The sequence below is a fragment of the Pelodiscus sinensis genome, chromosome 8 (genome assembly GCF_049634645.1).
Source record: "Pelodiscus sinensis isolate JC-2024 chromosome 8, ASM4963464v1, whole genome shotgun sequence".
Classification (NCBI taxonomy): domain Eukaryota; kingdom Metazoa; phylum Chordata; order Testudines; family Trionychidae; genus Pelodiscus; species Pelodiscus sinensis.
In genome coordinates, this window is record NC_134718.1 from 73,227,771 (window position 1) to 73,249,741 (window position 21,971).

General features: G+C 53.7%; 1 protein-coding gene and 1 long non-coding RNA gene across 4 annotated transcripts in view; one reads left to right on the top strand and one right to left on the bottom strand.

The window, feature by feature from the left end:
- The window catches only part of LOC112545429 (uncharacterized), a 70,369-nt gene that overhangs the window by 43,367 nt on the left and 5,031 nt on the right, over positions 1-21,971 (bottom strand). The window contains exons 2-3 of one of the 2 annotated variants that reach the window (XR_012905743.1): positions 7,560-7,678; positions 6,138-6,887 (exon numbers count right to left, since the gene is read on the bottom strand). This is a non-coding gene — a long non-coding RNA (uncharacterized LOC112545429). Of the gene's footprint in view, positions 1-6,137; positions 6,888-7,559; positions 7,679-21,971 lie in introns of those variants that run through there. The other variant, XR_012905742.1, reaches the window with a different exon arrangement.
- SEMA4G (semaphorin 4G) overlaps positions 1-21,971 on the top strand; it is a 77,832-nt gene that overhangs the window by 12,779 nt on the left and 43,082 nt on the right. The window contains exon 1 of one of the 2 annotated variants that reach the window (XM_075935593.1): positions 18,723-18,870. The exons of the other annotated variant lie outside the window; for it this stretch is intronic. The gene's annotated coding sequence lies outside the window, so the exon portion shown is untranslated. Of the gene's footprint in view, positions 1-18,722; positions 18,871-21,971 lie in introns of those variants that run through there. 2 annotated transcript variants of the gene reach the window in all.

The following is a 21,971-nucleotide window of genomic DNA, read 5'->3' on the forward strand; positions in this document are numbered from 1 at the left end:
AGCAGGTGACTAATCGAAGGCCTATAAATGGGTAACTTGGTATAAACGGCTCAGAAGAACAGTCAGGAGGTGGTGGCTTGACAAGTCGGCCCAGGCCACCCTCTTGGGCATGTGCATTATGGAGTTAGAGACGGTTGGCTACTACAAATCAGGGCTGGCTAGCAAAGGAGGCTGTGTGTGTCTGTAGCGCCTGGGCCTCATTTGCATAAGGCCCCCTGGGTCTAGAACTTGCGTCTGAAAAGCTGCTAGCCAGCTGGTATCCCCATGCTGCCACCAGCTGGTATCCCCATGCTGCCACCAGCTTGTACTCTGCTGTCAGTCCCTCGCTGTGGACACAAGCCACAGGATGTTCCGCCTTATGGGTTTGACAGACAGCAGCCTTATGGCTCCTGATTGGCTCCCTGCCCTATGTAAACCCAAGGGGCATTCCAAGGAGTGTCCTGCCCCCCCAGTGTGAATCTCCTATTGGTTCTCCTCCTGGCTTCGCCCTTGTCTTGATTTGGACTTTGCCTCCCGATCCAGACCTGACTCGGAGTCTGACCATTGGTATCTGCCCCAGCGTGAAACCTGCCTATGAACTTCTCTGCTACTCACCCCAGGTTTGCCCTGCTCTGACCGTTGGCCCTGACTGCCCTTGTTAGGACCTTGATGGTTTGTCGCAGAAGCTGGAAGGTGTGTGATGAATGAAGATGGTCTCTTAGTTACGGCAGCTGAATTCTGTTCTGGCAAACAGGAGTCTTTTTTCCTGCCTCTGCCACAGTGTTCTTCTGTGCTGCTGGGCATGTCACTTAATCCCAGCTTTCCCCTGGGTGACTGCTGTGTGTTCTTTGTTTTCTGGGTGCCTAACATGAAACGTCTGGGGGCTGGGAGAAATGCTGAGTGCTCCCAGCTTAGCACCGGCAGAGGGAGCTGTCTTTTGACCACGTGTGCTATGACAGTGCTACGGACTCAGTATAATCGTGGCCTTGTTGTCACAGAGTGGACCCCCCAAACAGGCCTGGGCCCACACACACTGAATGAGGGGGACCGAGAAGAAATAGGGAGCAACGCTTCAGTTACTGAATGATGTAGGGTCCTGTTGGCAGGAGAGAGTCTGGGGGGTGTCATTAATGCCTGTATTGTAACACATGTGCCCAAGGGGGCTGAATCAACCTTAGCCCGGGCATTTCTTCCCTTGGCAGTGCTGGGAGGCCGGCAGCGTCAATCTTTCGTGGCGGGTTTCTTTGTGATGTCCGACTGTTTTATTTGTAAAATCCCCCAACTCATCCGGCGCCCTATCGACCCCCAGCGTGGTCAAGAGCAGGGGCTGGGCCTTTTTGATCCACCGCACAGACTTCTGCCGTGGGAGCTAATGGGGTAATGATCGCAGTAGTAGGCTATTATCCTCCCACTAGAGGGGTTGTGAGACAGGTGTTTGCAGGCCACAGAGCAAATGGAGAGATTCGGGCCTGGGGTGAAGTCCAGGCTTTGGAGGGGGAATATGTTCCAGTGGTTACGCTCGCCCTCCTCCCCCGGGTCTGTCCCCAATTTCTCTCTCCTCCTACCCACTCCTCGTGCCTCCTGCCCCCCTCTTCTAGCTCCTTCCTGCCCCTTCCTGCCACTTCTTTGCCCTCTGCATTTGAATCAGGTGCTTGCTCGATCTCCTCCTTGTTGCCAGGAGGGGAACCATGGGAGTCCAGGGTAGACAGTCTCCCTGGTCTCAGTTTTGGTGCCCAGGGCTGCAGCACGAGGAGCAATTTTGGGGAAAGTCCCGTGCAGCCCCTGTGGGATGGTGCGTGTACAGTCCCCTGTTAGGAGCTGGAGGGGCTGGAGCATGCTCAGTGCAGGCAGAATTTAGCTGCCGGACCGTAACAGGTCTCTGCTAGGGGGCGTGAACTGTGAATCTGTCTGCTCCTCTCCCTTCGTGTAATGCGCCCAGATCTGGGTGAATTTTCACAGGGATGGCACAGGACAACGTGATACCCCTCCTCCCTCGCCTTGCTCCAAAGCAGAGCTTCTCAAGGACACGCAGGGAAGCGTGTCGTTTCAGCAAGCACAAAACATCTCTTTTTTTTGGGTAACGTTGCTCTTGGAAACGGCTGAAGTGTGTTCGCTGCACCTTTTGCACAACGATTCTGCCCACGGCGCAGACGCAGGACCTAGTCTGGAAGCGACCTTGGGGGTCATCGGGATCTCTGCCAACACAGGGCTGCGGGAAAGATGAGCCCGAAGGACTTCAATGCAGGAGAGTTACAAGCCGCTGAAAGCAGGGGATTATAATGCAAAAGAGCCTTCACGATAGGTGGCCTCGCCAGCTCTGCGTCGGGTTCCCTTCGTATCGAGTGTGAGCAAACTTTTGTAATGAGAAACACCTGGAGATGACAGTGGATGAGAAGCTGGCTATGAGTCAACAGGGCGCCCTTGTCGCCAAGAAGGCTAACGGCATATTGGGCTGCATTAGGAGGAACATTGCCAGCGGATCCAGAGATGTCATTATTCCCCTTTCTTCGGCACGGGAGAGGCCACATCTGGAGCGTTGCGTCCAGTTCTGGGCCCCCACTATAGAAAGGATGTGGCCGCACTGGAGAAAGTCCAGCGGAGGGTAATGAACATGATTTGGGGGCTGGAGCGCATGACCTATGAGGAGAGGCTGGGGGATTGGGGCTTGTTTAGTCTGCAGAAGAGAAGAGTGAGGGGGGATTTGAGAGCAGCCTGCAACTCCCTGCAGGGGGTTCCAAAGAGGCTGGAGAGAGGCTGTTCTCAGTGGGGGCAGATGGCAGAACGAGGAGAAATGGGCTCATGTTGCAGTGAGAGTCCCATGAGTCAATGTGTCTGAACAGCAACTCCTAGGAGGCCAGTCCAGCACTGGCTCTGACGCTAGACCGGCTTCCTGACGTCGAGGAATGTTCCACTTTCTGCCGGTCGCTGCGAGGCAGATCAGCCATTTTCCAGCGATCGGTGACCGTTTGCGTTTGGATGACGTCCCGGGGAACGGGAAACTCTTGGGGGCGAGCGTTGCTTGCTTTGGAGTTAATGGGAAAAGAAGGTGCTTAGCCTTCCGAATGTAATTCACAGCCCCTGCTAGGACATCTGTCTTCAGGCTGGTATTTCTGCACCGGCTGTAGGCAGGAACAATACGCAGGCTTCCCAGCGTGGGCGGTTGGTGTGCATGGGCGGATTGTGTTTGTTTGAATCAGTGTCGCATGTGCTAATAACAGAGGGGTGGGAGGCTGTTTTCCAGTGGCGTGCATTCACCCCGATTGTAAGAAGAGCTTTTATATATTTGTGAATGAAGCGGTGTAGTTGGTTGGCCTTGTAAGGCTCTGTGGAATTTCTCTGAGGGTAATACAATAACTTATTATTGTATTACATGCATCTGACGAAGTGGGTCTTTGCCCACGAAAGCTTATGCTCCTCCTACACTTCAGTTAGTCTATAAGGTGCCACAGGACTCCTCGCCGCTTTTGCAGATCAGACTAACACAGCTCCCCCTCTGATACAATAACTTATGAATGCTATGTCCAAATGATTCCCAAATTTAAGAGCATAGTCCAGGCACCAGTGGCCAAAACTTAGTTGACTTGTTTGGAAAGGGGAAGTAGAAATGTGGGACACCCAGAACCCCTGGAGAGCTATTGTCTTTAACCATCTTTGTAATTACTGATGGATGGCAGCCATTAGCACATTCCCGCATAACAACCTCTCTTTTTGGCCCAGCCCATGCTCCCAACAGAAACTAAAAATACTGACATCTTGAAAGAGAATGCAAGGAACATAATATATAACAAGTAGAAGAAAAGGGGGACTTGAGTAGTAAATATAAACCAGAAGTTAGGAATTGTGGAAAATTGATAAGGGAAGCAAAGGGACACAAGGACAAATCAAAATCTGGTCAACAGAATTAAGGACAATAAGGAGTATTTTTGGACTGTGTTAGGAACAATAAGAATCCTGACACCAGTAGTTGTCCATGATTAGCAGGAAATGGTAGAATTATCAAAAATAATGCAGAAAAGGCAGAAGTGTTCAATAAATGTTGCTGTTCGGTATGGGGAGGGGCGGTTGATATGGTGTTATCCTACGGTGTTGATAACATCCTTCCTATTCTAATGTAATCTCTGGAGGATGTTAAACAGAAGCTCCTAAAATTAGGTATTTTTAAGGTAATAGGTCCAGAGAACTGGCATCCAAGAGTTTTAAACGAGTTGGCTGAGGAGCCTGTTGGATCATGAAGGTTGATTTTCAATCAGTCTTGGAGCACTGAGGAAGTTCCAGAAGACTGGGAGAAAGCAAATGTGCCAATTTTTTAGAAAGGGCATCCTGGATGACCCCAGGTGCTACATGGCGTGTTGATAAACCTAGAGCGATGTAAACGTGACATAGCACACATGAAATGGATTCAAAACTGGCTGCCTGATAGGTCTCAAAACGTAATTGTAGATGGGGGATTGTCCCCAAGCAGAGGTGTTTTCAGTGGGGGTCACGCAGGGATTGGGTCTTGCCCCTACACTATTTCACATTTGAATAATAACCTACCAGAAAACAACATTGCTCATAAAACGGCCTAAGAATTGGAAGAATGTTAAATAATCATAGACCCCTAGAACTATAAAGAACCTCAAGAGGTCATCAGTCCAGTCCCTTTCACTCATGGCAGGACCAAGCACCATCTAGCCCATCCCTGACAGGTGTCTATCCAACCTGCTTGTAAATATCTCCAGAGATGGAGATTCCACAACTTCCCTAGGCAACTTATTCCAGTGTTTAACCCCCCTGACAGGCAGGAAGTTTTTCCTCATGTCCAGCCTAAACCTCCCTTGCTGCAGTTTAAGCCGGTTGCTTCTTGTCCTATCCTCAGAGGTTAAAGAGAATAATTTTTCTCCCTTTTCTTATTACAACCGTTCAGATACTTGAAAGCTGCTATCCTGTCCCCCCTCAGTCTTCTCTTTTCTAGACTCAGCAAACCCAATTCTTTCCATCTTTCCTCAGAAGTCATGATTTCTAGACTTTCTGGACTTTTCCCATTTGTCCACACCTTTCCTGAAATGTGGCATCCAGCACAAGACCCCAATACTCCAGCTGAGGCCTAATCAGCGCAGAGCAGAGCGGAAGAATGACTCCTCCGTGTCTTGCTCACAACACTCTCATTAATGCACCCCAGAATCATGTTTGGTTTTTTGGCAACAGTGTCACACTGTTGACTCGTATTTAGCTTGTGGTCCACTCTGACCCCTAGATCCCTTTCTGCCGTACTCCTTCCTAGACAGTCGCTTCCCATTCTGTATGTGCAGGAAATGGATTGTTCCTTCCTAAGTGGAGCACTTTGCATTTGTTCTGGTTGAATTTCATTCCTATTTTCCTCCAACCATTTCTCTAGTTTGTCCAGATCATTTTGAATTTGAATCCTCTCCTCCAAAGTATCTTGCAACCCCTCCCAGCTTGGTGGTATCTGCAGACTTTGTAAGGGTCATGCCTATGCCAGTATCTAAGTGGTAGAAATGTAGCCGTGTTAGTCTGGTGCAGCTGAAACAAAAAACAGGACTGTGTAGCACTTTAAAGACTAACAAGATGGTTTAATAGGTGATGAGCTTTCGTGGGCCGGACCCACTTCCTCATAAGAAGATAAGAACGGCCGTACTGGGTCAGACCAAAGGTCCTTCTAGCCCAGTATCCTGTCTGCCGACACTGGCCAGCACCAGGTGCGCCAGAGGGGGTGGACCGAAGACAATGATCAAGCGATTTGTCTCCTGCCATCCCTCTCCAGCCTCTGACAAACAGAGGCCAAGGACACCATTTTATCCCCTAGCTAATGGCCTTTTATGGACCTAACCTCCATGAATTTATCCAGCTTCTCTTTAAACTCTATTATAGTCAGATCAAATAGTGGAAGAAAATTGTCACGACCATATATACCAAAGGATACAATTAAAAAAAAGTGAACACACATGAAAAGGACAAATCAAATTTCGATGTTCATATGTGTTCACTTTTTTTTAATTGTATCCTTTGGTATATATGGTTGTGACAGTTTTCTTCCACTATTTGATCTGAGGAAGTGGGTCTGGCCCACGAAAGCTCATCACCTATGAAACCATCTTGTTAGTCTTTAAAGTGCTACACAGTCCTGTTTTTTGTTTCAGCCAGTATCTAAGGCATTGATGAAGATATTGAACTGAACCAGTCCTCAAACTGATCCCTGCAGAACCACACTTGTTATGCCCTTCCAGCATGACTGTGAACTCTTTGGAAATTGTTATCCAACCAGTTATGAACCCGCCTTGTAATACCTCCCTCTATGTTGGATTTCCCTAGTTTCTTAATGAGAAGGTCATGCAAGACTGCATCAGATAGATGCCTTACTCAAGCCTACCACTTCCCCCTTATCTGCAAGGCTTGTTATTCTGTCAAAGAAAGCTATCAGGTTAGTTGGATGTGATTTGTTCTTTACAAATCCATGCTGACATGGATTGTAAAGAGCAAATCATCACCTTATCTTATCTTCCAGATGTTTGCAGATGAATTCCTTAATTATTTGCTCCATTTTCTTCTCTGGCACAGAAGTTCAGCTGACTGGTCTGTCCGTTCCTGGGTTGTTCTTCTTTCCCTTTTTATAGCTGGGCACTCGCTTTGCCTTTTTCCAGGCGTCTGGAAGCTCTTCTGTAGTCCATGCCTTTTCAAACAGCTCATAGCTCGGTTATCTCTTCAGTCAGCTCCTTGAGTATTCTAGGACGGTGGCTTGAAGAGGTCTCACTCGTCTGTCGTGTTTAACTTGTTCTTTTCCTGTTTTAACTTCTGAACCTACCCCGTTTGCACTGCGATTTGTGGTCTGAAGTCACCAGCGTGGTATCCTGACCAGAATCTTACTCTGTTGCGTGGTGATCACCGTTCAGCTGGGGTCCCTTCCAGTTCTAGGAGATAGGCAATCTCCATTAATTTGTTTATTTAATTTAAGCCTCATCCACCTCTTTTCCCCCTCCTGGTTTAGGTGAGCCGGAGTAGACCTCACTCTTGTTTGTTTCCCCTTTAAACCTTACCCTGAGACGCTCAACAGTCCGTGTGCTATTTCCATCTCAGCCCAAGTATGCGCATTTTTAATATCTAAGGTAACACCTTCTCCCTTTTTTCCCCCGCCTGCCCTTCCCGAGCGAGCTGTACCCTTCCCAGGAGCGGCCCGAGACGAGCTGCCAGCAACTGGCGCCCTAGGTGAAATACGCGATCGGCGTCCCCGCCTCCAAAGCCCTCAACAGCCGTTTATCTTGGCGCCCTAGGCGACCGCTTAGGTCGCCTGTATTGACGGGCCGCCACTGATCCTTCCATACCAATATTCCAGCCTTGCGTATAATCCCACCCAGATAACGAAGAGGGCAGGGCACGGATTCAGAGCGAGCTGGGTCGCTTGGTACGCTGGGCGCGTGCAAACAATATGTGTGTCGCTACGACTAAATGTCGCCATCTAGGAACAAAGGATGCCGGCCATTCTTCCAGGCCGGGGACTCTACCCTGGGAGCAGGGACTCTGAGGACGATTTGGGGCATTAGCTGAACACGAGCTCCCAGCATGACACTGGCCAAAAATCCTACCGTGGTTCTGGGATGCATAGCCAGGGAGATCTTGAGTCACGTAAAAGGGTCGTTGGACTTCTGGAGTGGACAGGGCTGCTGCCGAGTTCTGTGTCCGCATCTGTGCAAGCCGGCTTAAGCTAAGAGAAGGTGAAGGAGCAACTCGATTAGTCTATAAGTAGGGAGCCCCCTCCCCCAGAGCAGGGCCTGTCTCCCCCCCCCCTGCACTCAACCCCCCCAGGCCAAAGCCCGTCCCCGAATCTAGAGCCCCCTCTTGAATCCCAAACGGCTCGTCCCCGGGCCCACCCCAGAGCCCTCACCCCATCCCGCAACCAACCCATGCCTCAACCTGCAGCCCCCTCCTGTATTCTGAATCCCTCAGCCCCAGCCTGGAGCCTGCTCACACCACAAACCGCTCTCCCCCAGGTGGAGGCCTCCTCTCTCCTGCACCCCAACCACCCGCCCCAGCCCAGAACTCACTCCCACGCCTGGAGGCCCCATTTAGAGCCCTCACCCCACCCATGTGCGGAATACATCTTGTGCTGTGCACCACAGCATGTGCAGATGTGCACCACCCATAGAAACACATGCTGCCAGCTGTGAGCGGCTGCGGGTGCTCTGCCAATCAGCTGGGTGGCCTTTGCATTTCTCCTGGGTCGCTGTCCCAGTGCTCAGCTTACAGGGAACTTTGCATTCCACCCTCTCGACCTCACCCCGGCCACACACTGTCTGTGTGCGGAATAAATTTTTGTTAGGTGATCCGTCGCCTCCGTCGTGGTGCACATAATGAAAATCATTCTGCACACGGACATAAAGAATTATTAGGGGGAACAAGCATGTGGCACTCGGAGGGGTGAAAACTGTTCCTTACGGGTAATTCAGAAGCGGCACCGCGAAGAGAGTTCTCGGAATTAGCACACTGGAAATGGAGGAAGAGGTGTCCAGCTGCTCTCGCCTGGTCTGGTGTGCTTCAAACAGAACAGGTGACAAATCTAGGTTCTCTAAAAGCTTATTCCGTCCCATGACTTTGAATCAAAGCTTGGTCGGGCGATTTCTGAGCCACCTTAGCCTGGCTGGAGGCAATACTCTTGCGACAGGGCCTCAGATCCTCCACCGGATCAGTCTGCGTTCAAGCCAGCATACAAATGTGACTTCCCCTTGGCGGAAGCGCGTATAGTCCCACAGTAACACAGAAAGCCAAGTTCTGTTCAGCATTCCCATCCCGTGGGATGCTCCAGCTAAAATTGTGGTGTGGCGGGAACCCATCGCAAAACTGAATGCAGGGTTCGTGAAGGATAGGGTTGCCAGGTGTTCGGTATTGACCCGGACAGTCTGGTATTTTTGCCTCCTGCCCAGTAAACAAATTCAGAAAATACTGGACACCTAAAATGTCTGGTATTTTCTGATTTTCTTTTTCTTGCCAGGAGGCGAAAATACCAGATACCTGGCAACCATTCACACACTCAGCGACCAGCCCCTCCCCCCCTTCCTGGGCCCTCGGCCCCCCCATTTACCTGGTTCTGCAGGGGAGCTGCCTTCTGACTTGGATCAGGAAAACAAGATGGCCGCCAGCAAAAAGCCTAATGGTTTTCTTAAAGGGGCCATGCTGGTTTTTTTTTTTTTTTTGGCTGAATAACTCTCGGGGTCCCTTTTTTTTTTTTTTTTTCTACTCAACAACTTTGGTCTCAACAGAATTTTTTCCCCGTTGGCTTTTTGGTTAAACCATCTGGTAACCCTAGTGAAGGCGGTGGAACAAAATGCCAGAGAAAAATCGAGTGCCCTTCCTCTTTTGTTTTATAATCCCGGAGCAATTCGAAGTTTGATTTCTGACACCCAAGAACGGAAGTGGAGGATTTGATATCAATTTGGACTCCTTAAAAACGCAGCGACCATTGCAGTGTATCGTGTTTCTGGTTTGATATCTTTAACAGCTGGTGCAGGGCCTGTAATGTGAGGAGAGAAATCAATTGACTATGCTTTGAATGTACTTGTCTTAAGGCTGAATATCTTGTGTAGAAGGCAGAATGAGTATTCCGAAGACTCTGTGAGATTATGAACGCGAGAAAAGGACTCTGAGAATGTTGGCAGTGAATGGCAGCCCCCCCCTAGATTTCAGGAATGAAATGTATACCCCCAAACGGGTGGCGTGATTTCTGATGTCCTCCCTGGCAGGCGGAGGCTTCAGCTTTTGACATGAGCGCTTTGTTACACACGGTCAGTCTCAAACTCTTGGAAGCGTTGTGTATCTTGCTGGCACAAACACTTGTTTTGGAAAGCTTTTGATCTGTGCAAATGTCTTGGAACGCTTTCAAGCCACACAATGTAATAGCCAATAGCAAGTACAAGGGTAAATACTAGGAATGGGAGGTGGGGTAGCCCGGGTGAGAACTATAATGCGGTAGGGGAGGGGAGGGGGTGCTGTTTCTCATCCAAGTTGGGAGTGTCGCTTTCTCAGAGCGAGGTAGAAGTTTCATTTAAGATGCTCCTCCGGCAGTGCGAGAACACCTTTCGCGAGCAGGCCCACTCGACGGGATCGTATGCTTTTCCCGCATGCCGGGTGGGGATCGTGAGGCCAGAAGGAATTCAAAGGAGGCTTTCTTGAGCTGTACAAAAATGATTTCAAGGGTAATAAGGCTTTGGGCAGTTGGCAGGTGGGACTGTGACTTCTTGAAAAGAACACTGCTCTTTAAAAGTACAAAGTGGTGATGTGGGCATTGGCTTTCCTGATGGTTGCCCGCTGATTTGAATGGACGCAAGCGCCGACGTGACTTATTCCGATCTTCTGCAGTGATGCAAGAGGGTCTTGGCTGGCAGAAGAGCATGCAGCTGTGGACTTAGGGCTGTGTTGTCTGATCTACTGTCTCCGTGCCCTTAGTGTGCAAGGGTCATTGCATGAGGAATGTTTAGACGAGTTCAGTGTTACGAAACGTGGTCACCTGGGGGTAAAATCCACGTATGAGAATCGGACGCAGCAATGGCCAAAGTACAGACCTGTCACTGTTAATTTTTAAATGAAGTGAACAGAGATGAAGACGAATGGTATCCTCAAACTGCAGCCACCCCCCTTGTCCCTGAATTCACAGCACTCAGCTTCGTGCTCTGCATGGCCCCCGGGGACGGACTTTACCATCCCCTCTGGAACAGATCAATGGCCAAATCTAGCCTTGGGTCTTTTCTCTCCTTCTGATCCCCACAAAGTGTGGCCAGGCCAGAAGGGAGGGGGTGGTATGAACCGGAGTGGGAGGAGAACACTGGGGCCGGGTGCACATCCCTGGATCACGCTCTACGGGAGACCTGAGCCGTTCTCACGCGTTAATATCGGTAATAACTGCCAAGCCGATAGGGATCAAGGAACAAGGTGTGATCGTTAACGTGCTGTTTTCAAGCAGAATGGCTAAGTGAGGGTTCCATCAGCGTAAGAATCAGGAGCAAGCCCCCCAAAGCGAGCGGACGCCTGCGTAAGCAAGATCAGAATCCGGCCCCGAGGAGCATTTCCTGCCGGCTAGCTGAGGGGCTCTTCCGCACGGGAAAGCGTGGCGCCAAAACGCATGGGATGTGGGGAAACGCCTCACGTGAGCGCTGCCGGGCCAGCAGTGACAATGGGGGGAGCACAAGGGTTAGCAAGAGCCGACCGGTCCACATTGATTCCCGCGGCTGGGAATGCGCCGGCTGTGGATTTGCTCTCTCTGCCCGATTCCGGCTCCTGGGTGTTCTTTGACAAACGGCCGGGGCAGCCTAGAATCACGGCGGCTTTTGTCAGAGCCTCTTGCCGTGCAGTTTGGTGTTTTCTTGGGGTCTGTCTAGACTTCAGTAAACGTTCTCTCCCTCCCAGCTGGGTTCTGGGGAGCTCTCCTTTTCCTTCTCCGGCCCTAGAGGTTTATGTGCCCTGTGAGAAGACATCAAGCGGCCCCGCTATGTAAGGCAGGGGTGGGCGAAAGGGCTTTTTAAGCACCGTGTGCTATTCGTGAGGCAAGGGGAGACCAGAGGAGGCTTCATACACTCCCCTGCCCCCAGACCGTAATTGGTCTAGGGGCAGGGGAGCGCGGGAAGACTCCTCCCATGCCAGGGGCATGGGTATCTTGTGGGAGCATGGGGTGGGGGCAAAGACACTCCCTCACCCCCAGACCAATCATTTTCTGGGGGCGGGGAACCCGGAAATATCTTGGCCCCGCCCCTTCTGCTCGATGCCCCGCCCCTTCCTGTGCGGCCCGGGGCCACTTCACAAATTTTCGAAGTGGCCGCCGGCAAAAAATGATTGCCCCCTGCTGGTGTAAGGGCAGGATCAGAAAGTCCGGATTTCGCTGCTTCCAGGGGTACTGTCCTTTTTCAGTGTTTCTAATCACTCCGGGGTTGTAAGGAAGCTTTTCAACGAAAAGCAGAAAAATGTAATTAGGCCCAGAAACGAAGCGAGGAATCTGCCCCCGGAAAAGCAGGCTGATGAGGCATTTCAGAGAGATTGGTTATGGCTGTGAAAGTCCCAGTAACGGCAGCCCATGGAAACGTAATCCCTGTGCACAGGACCTAGCTGGGAGAACAACCTATTTTCAACACTAACCTAGTTCCCTGCCCTATTTTATCTGGAGAGGCCATAATAAGCCTAAAATTGCTCTATTAATATTGCAAGGCAATTATATCCACTGGAGTACAAGTTAAAGGGGTGTCCATTGTCATGCTTCAGGGCACAGCCTCGTCTTGTGGCGTAGGGTCAGGAGGAAAGTCACCACATATACAGCTGCACCCTGATACTGTCCAGTTCAGCACTGGCTTTGGAAGTTCCAATCTTCCCACATGGTTATCCCTCTCTCTATTGGCAGCGAACACGCCATGGCTTTGGGGAAGCTCGTTTCATAGTAAAGCGTTGCCCTGGATCTCCAGGAACGCTGCACCGCACCCCTTGGAAGACTAAAAAGGAACCCACCAACATAAAAAAAGCCATTTGAACAACGCCCCGGTCAAGTTTCCATCTAATTTTTTTCCATCAACGTGTGGATGAAATTTTGTTCGGTGCACCCAGATATGTGCGGATGGGCACCACCAATAGAAACTCAGGCTGCCAGCTGTGGATGGTTATTGGTGCTCTGCTAATCAGCAAGGCAGCATTTCAATTTCTGCTGGGTGGCCGCACAAGCGCTCAGCTGACAGGGAACACTGACCCCTGTGGAATGAGCGTTATAATGTCCGTGTTTATCTTACGCTGGCTGTTGACCATCTGTGCTCCCTGTGGTTAGCATGGTGGTTCAGCTGGAGACTGATCAATTTTGCTCTTCAGTTCTCACGTGCTAGCAAAGGCTCTCTGGCGTTCTAGTTTGGCGGGGGAATGCTGGAACGTAAATAAATTGCGTAGAATCTTTATTTTTAATGCATTCTTTTTTTTTTTTTTAGTTGAGTAACTTTAATACAAGAGCATTAGTCTCCAGAGATGTTGGTCTAATTGTGAACGGTGCAGAGAATGTCAATAAGGAAGTGTTATTTACCCCTTCGCTTACCATCAGAACCAGAAGTCACCAAGTGCAATTCATAAGACACAGGTTTACACCAAACAAAAGGCAGTATTTCTTCTCGCAATGCAACATCAACCTGTGGAACTCCTTGCCAGAGGATGTTGCGAAGGCCAAAACAGGGTTCAGAAAAGAAGTGGACATGTCCATGGAGGGCTATTAGCCAGAGCGGGCAGGTATCCAAACCCGTGTTCTAGCTTTTCGACAGGCCAGAGAATGCCATGGTGGCTTTGGGCCTCCCAAGTGTGGGCTTTTTCCAGGAACCAGTGCTGCCCCCAAAGCGATTTGGATCCAGCTGCCAGTTGGCTGCTCTGTCTCCTGGCCCTGCCTTGTGTCGGGGCCGGGAGTTGGGCAGCTGATGCTGGCTCCTATGGGGGGAATCTCCAAAGGGCTGTTCCGTCCGCCTGGACCGCTTGCCGGCCCAGCATAGCAGGCAAGGACTGGCTGGGCCGGCTCAGACCACCTGCTTGGCGCTGCCCAGCGGCCAGTAGCTTGCACTGCGGAAGGACCCTCCCCCTGCCCAAAGCCGACCTCCTCCATCCGCTCTTCCAGCTCGGTTTGGTTCTCTGTTCCCGTTGCCCCTTTTTGGGCTGATCAGAGGTGGGGGCAACCCTGTACTGTACCAAAACCCCCCAAACAAAGGGTACTGCGGGTGGGTACCAAGTGCTCTTTTCCACTTCATTTAGCATGGATACGTGACTTGACAATTTCTTCCCCCTCTTTTCCCCTCCTCTTGCCCCCCCCATCCCCTCTCTGTGCGATTCATTTGAAAACTGGACCCCTTAACTGCTCCTCATCTGAAGAAGTGGCCTGTGCCCACAAAAGCTCATGATCCCGGCTCCATGTTTTGTTCGTCTCGAAGGTGCTGCAAGGCTGTTGGTTCAGGATGTTTCAGTTTCGATTAATCAGCAAATCGATTAGTTAAGGGCCCCTCTGCCTTCGAAATGTACATTTCAAGGGCAGACGCGCTGTGGGGAGCACCGGGTTGAGGGGGGGGACTCAAGCAGTGCCCCCCCCCCGGCCCCGCGCTCCCTCTTTTGAAATGTACAAGAGCCCGAATCGGAAAGTTCTCCGCCCCCGACTCTCCATCTGGGGAGGCCTCCCCCTCTCACAACTGTCAGCAAGCCAGGGGGGCCCCTCCCCCTTCTGCACCATGGCTCAGTCGGGGAGAGCCTGGTGCACCCTTGGGTGCAGACGGCAGGGGGGGCAGGTACTCGTCCCAGTCCTGTGGGTGCCGGTGTATAAAGGCCTCCAGCATCTGCTTCAGGGTCCCCTGGAACGTCCCCACCAGCCCGTTGGACCGGGAGCGAGACTCTGGGGCCCAGGTGAGCTGGCCCCATGCTTCTCCCACAGGCACCGAAGCAGGACCGACATGAAGCCACCGTGCCTGTCTCGCTAGAGGGCAGAGCCACGGCCTCAGGGCAGATCCACCGCTACCAGGATGTATTGTTTCCCCGTCTGGGTCGCCTGGCCGATAGGCCCCACTAGATCTATTAGGGGCTCTTGTACATTTCAAAAGCAGAGAGCGCGGGGCCGGGGGGGGGGGGAATCCCCCGCTCACCCCCCGCTCACCCCCCGCTCACCCTCTGCTCCCACGGCACACCCCGCTCTTGCTACATTTCAAAGGCGGAAGTTCCACCAGATCCCTGCTCCCCCCCCTGCCCATGGAGACAGTGCTGGGGGGGAACATGCTTTTCAGCCAGCTTCCCCCCTCCGGCTCCTGCTCCTGCCCTTGCTGTCCCTCTGACAGAAGCAGTAAGGAGCAGGGAAAGTGACTAGTCAAGTCAACTATCCAATAAGCATTTGCTCGGATAGTCACCGAGCGATAGTCTCCGATTCGTTGTCTTGCAACGTTTTTCCTGTTACAGACTCACACGGATCCCTCACGGAAACTTCCAAAGGCCGGTGAGCTCTGAGCTTGGGACAGCAAGTTGCCTGCCCGCCCCGGCACCTGCAGAACCAACCCCCCCTGCTTCCCGTGGGTGTGACATGCCAGGCTGCCGGAGCCGGGGGCACTTCCTTGTCCCCGCGCTGCAGGGGACGCTTGCTTTGCACGCACTCTGCCGTGGGACTCGGCTCCTTGGCAGCGGACCAGGGTTTTCTTTCTCTCCGCTGCCTGGGAGGGAAGGCGCTGGGGCAGGACAGGGCCCGGGATGAGTTAACCTCCCCGGCTTGCCAAAAAGAACAATTCAGTTCCTCTCCCTCTCTCCGCCGGGTAAAAAATTAACCAGCTTTTACAGCTAATTGGATGATTGTCCTTCAAGACAAAAAGCTGCCCCTTGATCGCAGGCAAAGGCGTGCCAGGAAGGAGGTGTAATTACTGCGCTGGAAAACCACCGAAGGCCTCCCGAAGCCGACCCCTTCCTGGGGGACACGGGCACAAACACGCCTCCGGGCCGGCCTGCTGCCAGGTTTGGCCGTGCGCCCTGCCAGCTTTCTGGAGAAACAAAGCTCAGAGCTTATTTATTTGGGGAAGGCAAGCTGTGCCCGCCTGCTTGTAGCCAAGCAAGGGGCGTGATTTGTATCGATCTGGTTTCCGTCTGGTGTGCGGAGGAGAAATAGACCGAACGTTTACCAGCCCGGATGGACAGTTTTCTCGCTTGCCTTTTATGGGCTGGGGGGGGGGGGGGGGCGCGCCACTGGCCCCAGATCAGTGATTTCGTGCTCTTGCGTTTACTCGAGGCACCGGTCACGCTTCAAAGCGGCGCATAGGGCTGGGAAACTGGAGCAGGGGTGGCCGGTGCGCTAGGCAGGGGAAGGCTTTGCCTTTCCAAGCTGCCAGCCTGGCCCCGCCCAGACTCCGCCCCCAGAATACCTACTGTAGGTGTCGGGGGGGGGGAGGGGAGGAAGTGTTGCTGCTCCCAGTGCCCTGTGGGGCTGGGGGCGGGGCTTGCTCCCATGGGGCGGGGCTTGGACAGAAGGGGCGGGGCCGAGCATGGGATCTCCTCCCATGAGCAGCAGACCTGGGATCTGTCGGTTGCGTGCCTAAAGCGGGCTAGCAGAGCACTTGGGCATTGCAACTCCCCAGCAGCCAGACACACCGTGCGCCCATCCAGTTGGGCCCCTGGTGACATTCCTCCCGCCCTGCCCAGACGTCAGGCGCTGCTGGGAGCACGCCAAGGCGAGCTGCTCTGGATCCCTCGGGGGCAGTCCACTGTCCAAAGAACGCTGCAATGAACAGCCGTACTGCCTCAGCACAAAGTCGGGGTGTCCCTCGAGGGTTCCTTGCACCGCTGCTCTGGGGAGGCCTTCATTTGGGTCCATCCCAGCGCTAGCTCCTCCAGGAAAGCGCGAGAGAAGGAAGCTGTGAGCGAAGCCACGAGCCCAGAGACGTAGATTCCACGGCCAGCAGGCACACTGGGATCCAATTCTGTCTGTCCGAGAAGTGCCCCAAAAGAATTCCCAGAGCAGATCGGTCAGAAAAACAGCCCCACCTGGATTTAAAAGTGGGCCGAGAGGGAGAATCCGCTGAGACCCTTGGGGAATGTTCCACGGATGAATTCTCACCGTGAAAAATGTTCCCTACGTGTCCAGTCTCTGGTGACGAGCCAGGGTGGGGCAGCTGCATGCGTCTCTGGTGGCCACATCTCGAAACCGATAGATTAGATTTGGAAAATGTACAGAGACGGGCAGGAGAAGGGATTAGGGGGATGGAATAACTTCCAGAGGAGGACAGATTAATAAGTCTGGAATTGTTCATCTTAAAAGAGAGAGGACTAAGGGGAGATGATAGAGGGCTGGAAAATCAGGATTGGTTCAGAGAAAGTGAGTCTGGAAGTGGCGAGGAGTCCTGTGGCACCTTATAGACTAACTGAAGTGTTAGAGCATAAGCTTTCGTGGGCAGAGACCCACTTCGTCAGATGCCTGACACTGATACTTGAGTCTGGAAGTGTTATTTACCCCTTCCCATAACACACGAACCAGGGTCACCTGATGAAATGACTAGACAGCAAGTTTAAAATACATGACAGAAAGTGCTACTTCACACAACGTATAGTTAACCCGTGGAACTCCTTGCCAGGGGATGTTGTGAGGTCAAAATTATATAACTGGGTTTGCGAAAGGGTTGGATCAGTTCATGGAGGATAGGTCCATCAGTGGCGATTCACGTTGGTCAAGGACACAGCTCCATGCTGAGAGAGACTCTGAGCCTTTGGCTGTGTGAAGCTGATGGCGGACAGCAGGGGATGGATCGCTCAGATTCATCTCTCTGAAGCAGCTGGCATTGGCCACTCTTGGAAGACAGGATCCTGGCTAGGTGGCCTTTTGGTCTGGCCTTGGATGACTGTTATGTCCTGCCGTGGGCACTGACTTATATACTGCCTGATCCCTGTTGTCTTATCTCTGGAGCATCTTAAGCATCCAGGGATTTGTTTAAAAAATGAGACTTTTGGCGAGTTTCTAACTCCGGTCGCCTGTCGGGGGTCTATGGACGCGAATGGGCGTGAGCCACCCGGAAAGCTGCTGGCGTGCGTGGCCCAGTATCGGCTCCAGTAATCAGCAGGGCTGATTTCCAAACAGTGGCTTGCAGGGTGGAGGCTCTGTGTGTCCTTTTATCAGTCTCCCACGCCGGGCAGTTCTCCGTTTCCTGTGCTGCACCCACCGGCGCAAACACATCGCTGTAAAACCGAAAGGCAGCCGTTGTGGGGTAGGGTGGGGAGGGGAGACTGGCCACAGTGTGCGTGTTTCAGGCAGGGTGCAAAGCTAAATGGCGGTTACAAGCCGTAAGTACACGGCGCTGAACGGGGAACGGATCCCGCCGGGGCAGGTCAGCGGGGCACCTTTCTGCGCCCAGGAAAACAAACCCTCCATTTCTCTGCGGGCTGCGCAGCTCTTAGAAGGACTTGGTGGGAAAGGGACTTCAGAGGGGGATATTCGGGCAGTTTGTTGCGAGGGGAACCGTGACGGCTGCATTTGATACCCTCACGCAGAGCTGGGGGGGAAGGCTGTGTAGTGGGTGCACAACAGCATGGGGGAAAGTAGCAAGGCTGAAGGTTTTGTCACCAGCTACCGGCCTGTGGGACCAGATGCCTGCGGGTGGGGTGGGGGGAGAGGGGGCCCAACGAGTTATGGCTCCATAGGGTTGCTAGATAGTTTCACAAAAAATGCTGAACATGGCAGGGAGAAATTGAGAAAAAAAAAAGACCAAAATCGTTGAGCAAAAAAGAGGGGAGAAATGGGAGATCAAAGTTGTTGAGCAAAAAAAAAACCCAGGAAAAAAAGTCACTGCACCTTTAAATCTCCATGCTCCCCCCCCCCCCCCCCCCCCCACATGCAGCAATGGAAGAATGTCCCAAGTGGCCTTCCGTCCAAGAACAACAAAAAATACTTTTTGGACATTTTACGCATCTGGTATTTTCTGGGTTTTTTTTACCGGACAGAAGCCGCAAATACCGGACTGTCCGGGCCAATACCGGACACCTGGCTCCCCCTTGAGTCTCCCAAGGCCCCGAGTGCCCACGTCCGACCCCAGGGTGCAGCAAGAATTCGGCACCTCCCGCACTCTCGGGCCACAGGCTCGTGACCCCCGATCCAGCCCGCTTGCGCATGGGAGCGCTCCGGATGGGGGCAGGGAAGGCATGTAAGGCCACGCTGTGCTCCGAGGCTGTGAAATAAATGCTCCGTTGAACCAATCCTTAAAAAAGGCCTTGCCACTCGAGCGTGGACTGTCCCCGGGACTTCCCCCGCCCTGGCGGGCTGCTGGCTCCTGTCGGTGCTTCCGGCTCAGCCCTTATCTCGGTACAGTGGGGGAGGCCGGCTTTCCAGAGGCCTGTTTCCTGTGTCTGACTCGGATCCCAACGTAGCTGCTACAAACACCTTCCTGCTTTGCGGAGGTGAGTACCCCCAGTCGCCCTGGCCCGAGGATTTGCCCCTGGCGCGCCTCGTGGAAGCTTCTCCTGGGTCTCTGGAGGGGGGGCAGCCAGAGACCGGCTCTCTGGGGGCTGGGGAGTGAGGGGTGGGACGGGGAGAGAGGAGAACAGGCAGTAGCTAGCGTGGCCGGCGTCACAGAAGTGATGGAAGTTGGGGCTGAATCGACACACGAGCTGCCACTAAAGGGTATGGGCGGGGGCAGCCACAGGCAGACGCTGTGTCGGGCAGACCAGCAAGGAGTCTCTGGCTGTGCTGTCCCCTCTGCATTCTGGGTATTTCCATGGCCCCAGGCCTGCCAGCCAGTGTTCCCTCTAATTTTTTCCAGCCATGTGCGGGATACATTTTGTTATATGCACCGAGGCAGGGGCAGATGTGCACCACGGGAGAGACACATGCTGCCAGCTGTGAGCAGCTGTGAAGGTTCTGCTGTGTCCGTGGGCAGCATTTGAAACTCCCCTGAGTGGCTGCCCGAGCCTCCAGGGAACACTGCTGCCGAAGAGGAGGGCATAGGGGGCAGGTGCCCCAGAGCCTGGCGATTTAGCAGTGGCAGCGGCCGGAGCCCCGGGGTCTGTAAATCCTCACTCAAGCACCGTCTGGCACACTCCAGGTAGCAGTAAGGGCAGGAGAGGATGCGCCATGCTCTGGGCAGCATAGAGAGTTGGATGTCTTTGGCCCCGCCCCTTCTGCCTTTGGCCCCGCCCCTTCTGCCTTTGGCCCCGCCCCTTCAGGTGCATGGAGCTCCGCCCCCTCCAGTTTCCCAGTGGCTCATGGAGGCTGTCGCCAGCCCAAGTGTCCGTATCTGCTGTCTCACAAGCGGGTGGGTTCGAGGCAAGTTCTCTTGGGAGCCGGTCGAAGCGTTTTTTCCTGGGGCCGCCCCAGGCCCTGTGCTTTTGGGTCTCCACAGCGAGCCCCTGAGCCGGCCTGTGGACAGGAGAGACTGGGGAATTATGGGAGCCTGGCGCGGCGGCAGGAGCTGGACCAACCCGGCAGCTGGCTCCGTCCTGCCACGCCGCCCTCCCGCCTGCGGCGCCCCGCTTCCCAGCCGCGGCAGAAAGCAGTATGCCCCCAGTGGCATAAAGCATCAGTCACCGAAAGTCCCCGGACGAGGGACCCTGCTGGGCCGAGCCGGCTCGGTGATCCCGGGGCCGGGGGGCGCTGGCAGGGCAGGACAGAGGAGCGCTCAAAACACCCAGCCCCCCGGAGTTTTCCTCCACGCTCTTCACCTCCAAACTGCCCCTTTCGGCTCCCGGTTTGCGGGGCAGACTGGCCCCGCAGCTGGGATCCGGGAGGGTCCCGTTACTGGAGCGAGAGCTGAAACGCCGAGCCGAAATGCGCAAGCCCGTTCTCGCCCGTCATGTCTCGCCTTGACCTGCGGCGGAGTCAGCGAGGCCCGGGCGCCCTCTGTAATGTGGGAGGGAGACTGATCTCCTCTGTGCTTGGGGGAGGGGACGGAACAGGCTTCGTTAGCAAATGGAGGGGGCTTCCCCCAAGAGAGGGCTCGAGCTGACCCTCGAGGAGGCGTGAGCAAAACTGTACAGAAATGTTACAGCTGCTGAAAGAATCCACTTTGCTCTTGATTAGCTCCATCAGGGATTTAGTTCATAGGCACGCACAGAACAAGTCCGGCCCCGGCGGGAGAGGGGCTAGCAGCTCTTTCCTTCCCCTCCTTTCCCCTGCCACCCCCTTTCACTCCTGCCTTGGCGGTGTGCCCCAGCCCCTGGTGGGATATCAGAACAGCCTCCGTGGTGCGCACTGAACAGCCAAGCAAAGGAGATATGGCCCTGGCCGCTCTCCTGGCTGGTGCCCCCTGCTGGCGCTATCCCGGTCGGCCACATTCTGAGCGTGCGAGTGAGTTTTCAGTCTTGGGGAGACACGCTGCCGTGTTGAGTTTTGGGTTAGGGGAGGCTTCAGTCTTGGGGAGAGAGGTCGCTGCCCAAAGGAGCATCTCAGAGCTGCTGTTGGGCTGACATTCCTGGAAGAAGGGCTGGCTGTCCACGCTCTGGTCTGTCGCCAGGCCCGAAATCCCCTGTAGCCTTTTTAGAGTTCGTTTGTTCTCTGTCTCAAATCTGATGAAATATTTGCCCTAGGGAAGCTGTCTGCAGCAGACATGTTTGAACAGTGTTCAAAAGGGCTGGCTGTGTGTGAGCGAGTGTGCATGTGTGTGTGTGTGCGTGTAAAAATTCTAAGCAAACAAATGCACCTTAGGAGTTGCTTCATCTCTTCAGAGTTCTTGGCCTAGCTCTCCTGTTCTCATTAGTCCCTTTTAACGTGAGCAGGCAGCTTCTGCGGGGCCGGCTCTTGCGGGGCCGGGAGTGGAAGCAAACGGCTGAGAGGAGAAGAGGGTTTTCTTCGTTCCGTGCAGAAACGCGGGAGGAGGCGTCGGATTTAGGCTTTGGTTAATGGCCTTTCCCGCCAGCCTCCCCGGAGTCTGGACTGTGCTGTCGGCCTCAAGGATTTGGGGGTAAATGACAAAGCTAGCCAGGGACTGGCTTTCTCCGCTCGATATTCCGCTGTCTGTTCTCCCCTGCCACCAAAGAGCGGAAGGAAGTGGGGGGACGGGATGGGGGAGACACTCCGGGAGCGTGTTCTGAGCTGCTGGCTGCAAACGCAGAACGAAACTGGGCAAAGAACGACTCTTTTCCTAGACGGGCACAGGGAGGTTTTCCCATCGTTCACGGCTGATCACAACCTGCCCCTGGAGGTAGCTTCTTTGCTCGTGACTCTCTTCCTCAGGCTCCGATGGAACTCTGTGCTCTCCTGTTAGCGCTTACACCGTGCTATCTCGTTCCTTCAGACCGTGGGTTTCCAGGGCTGGGCCCGCCGGGTTGGAAACAGGCTGGTGTTTGTGAGCACAGACGCATTGTTAGAGGGAACAGCCTGGGCGCGGAGGCTGCTGTCGGTGACGGTCGCCCTCTCCGGTGCTTTCCCTGTGGTGCTTTCTGCCGCAGCGTGACAGGAAGAGGCCAGTCCGGCCCTCGGTTACACGCGGGCACCGGGACCAAAGAGCCATTGCAAATACTTAACCCTAGCGCTGTGCTCCTAGTGAGCTGGCCGTGCACGTGGG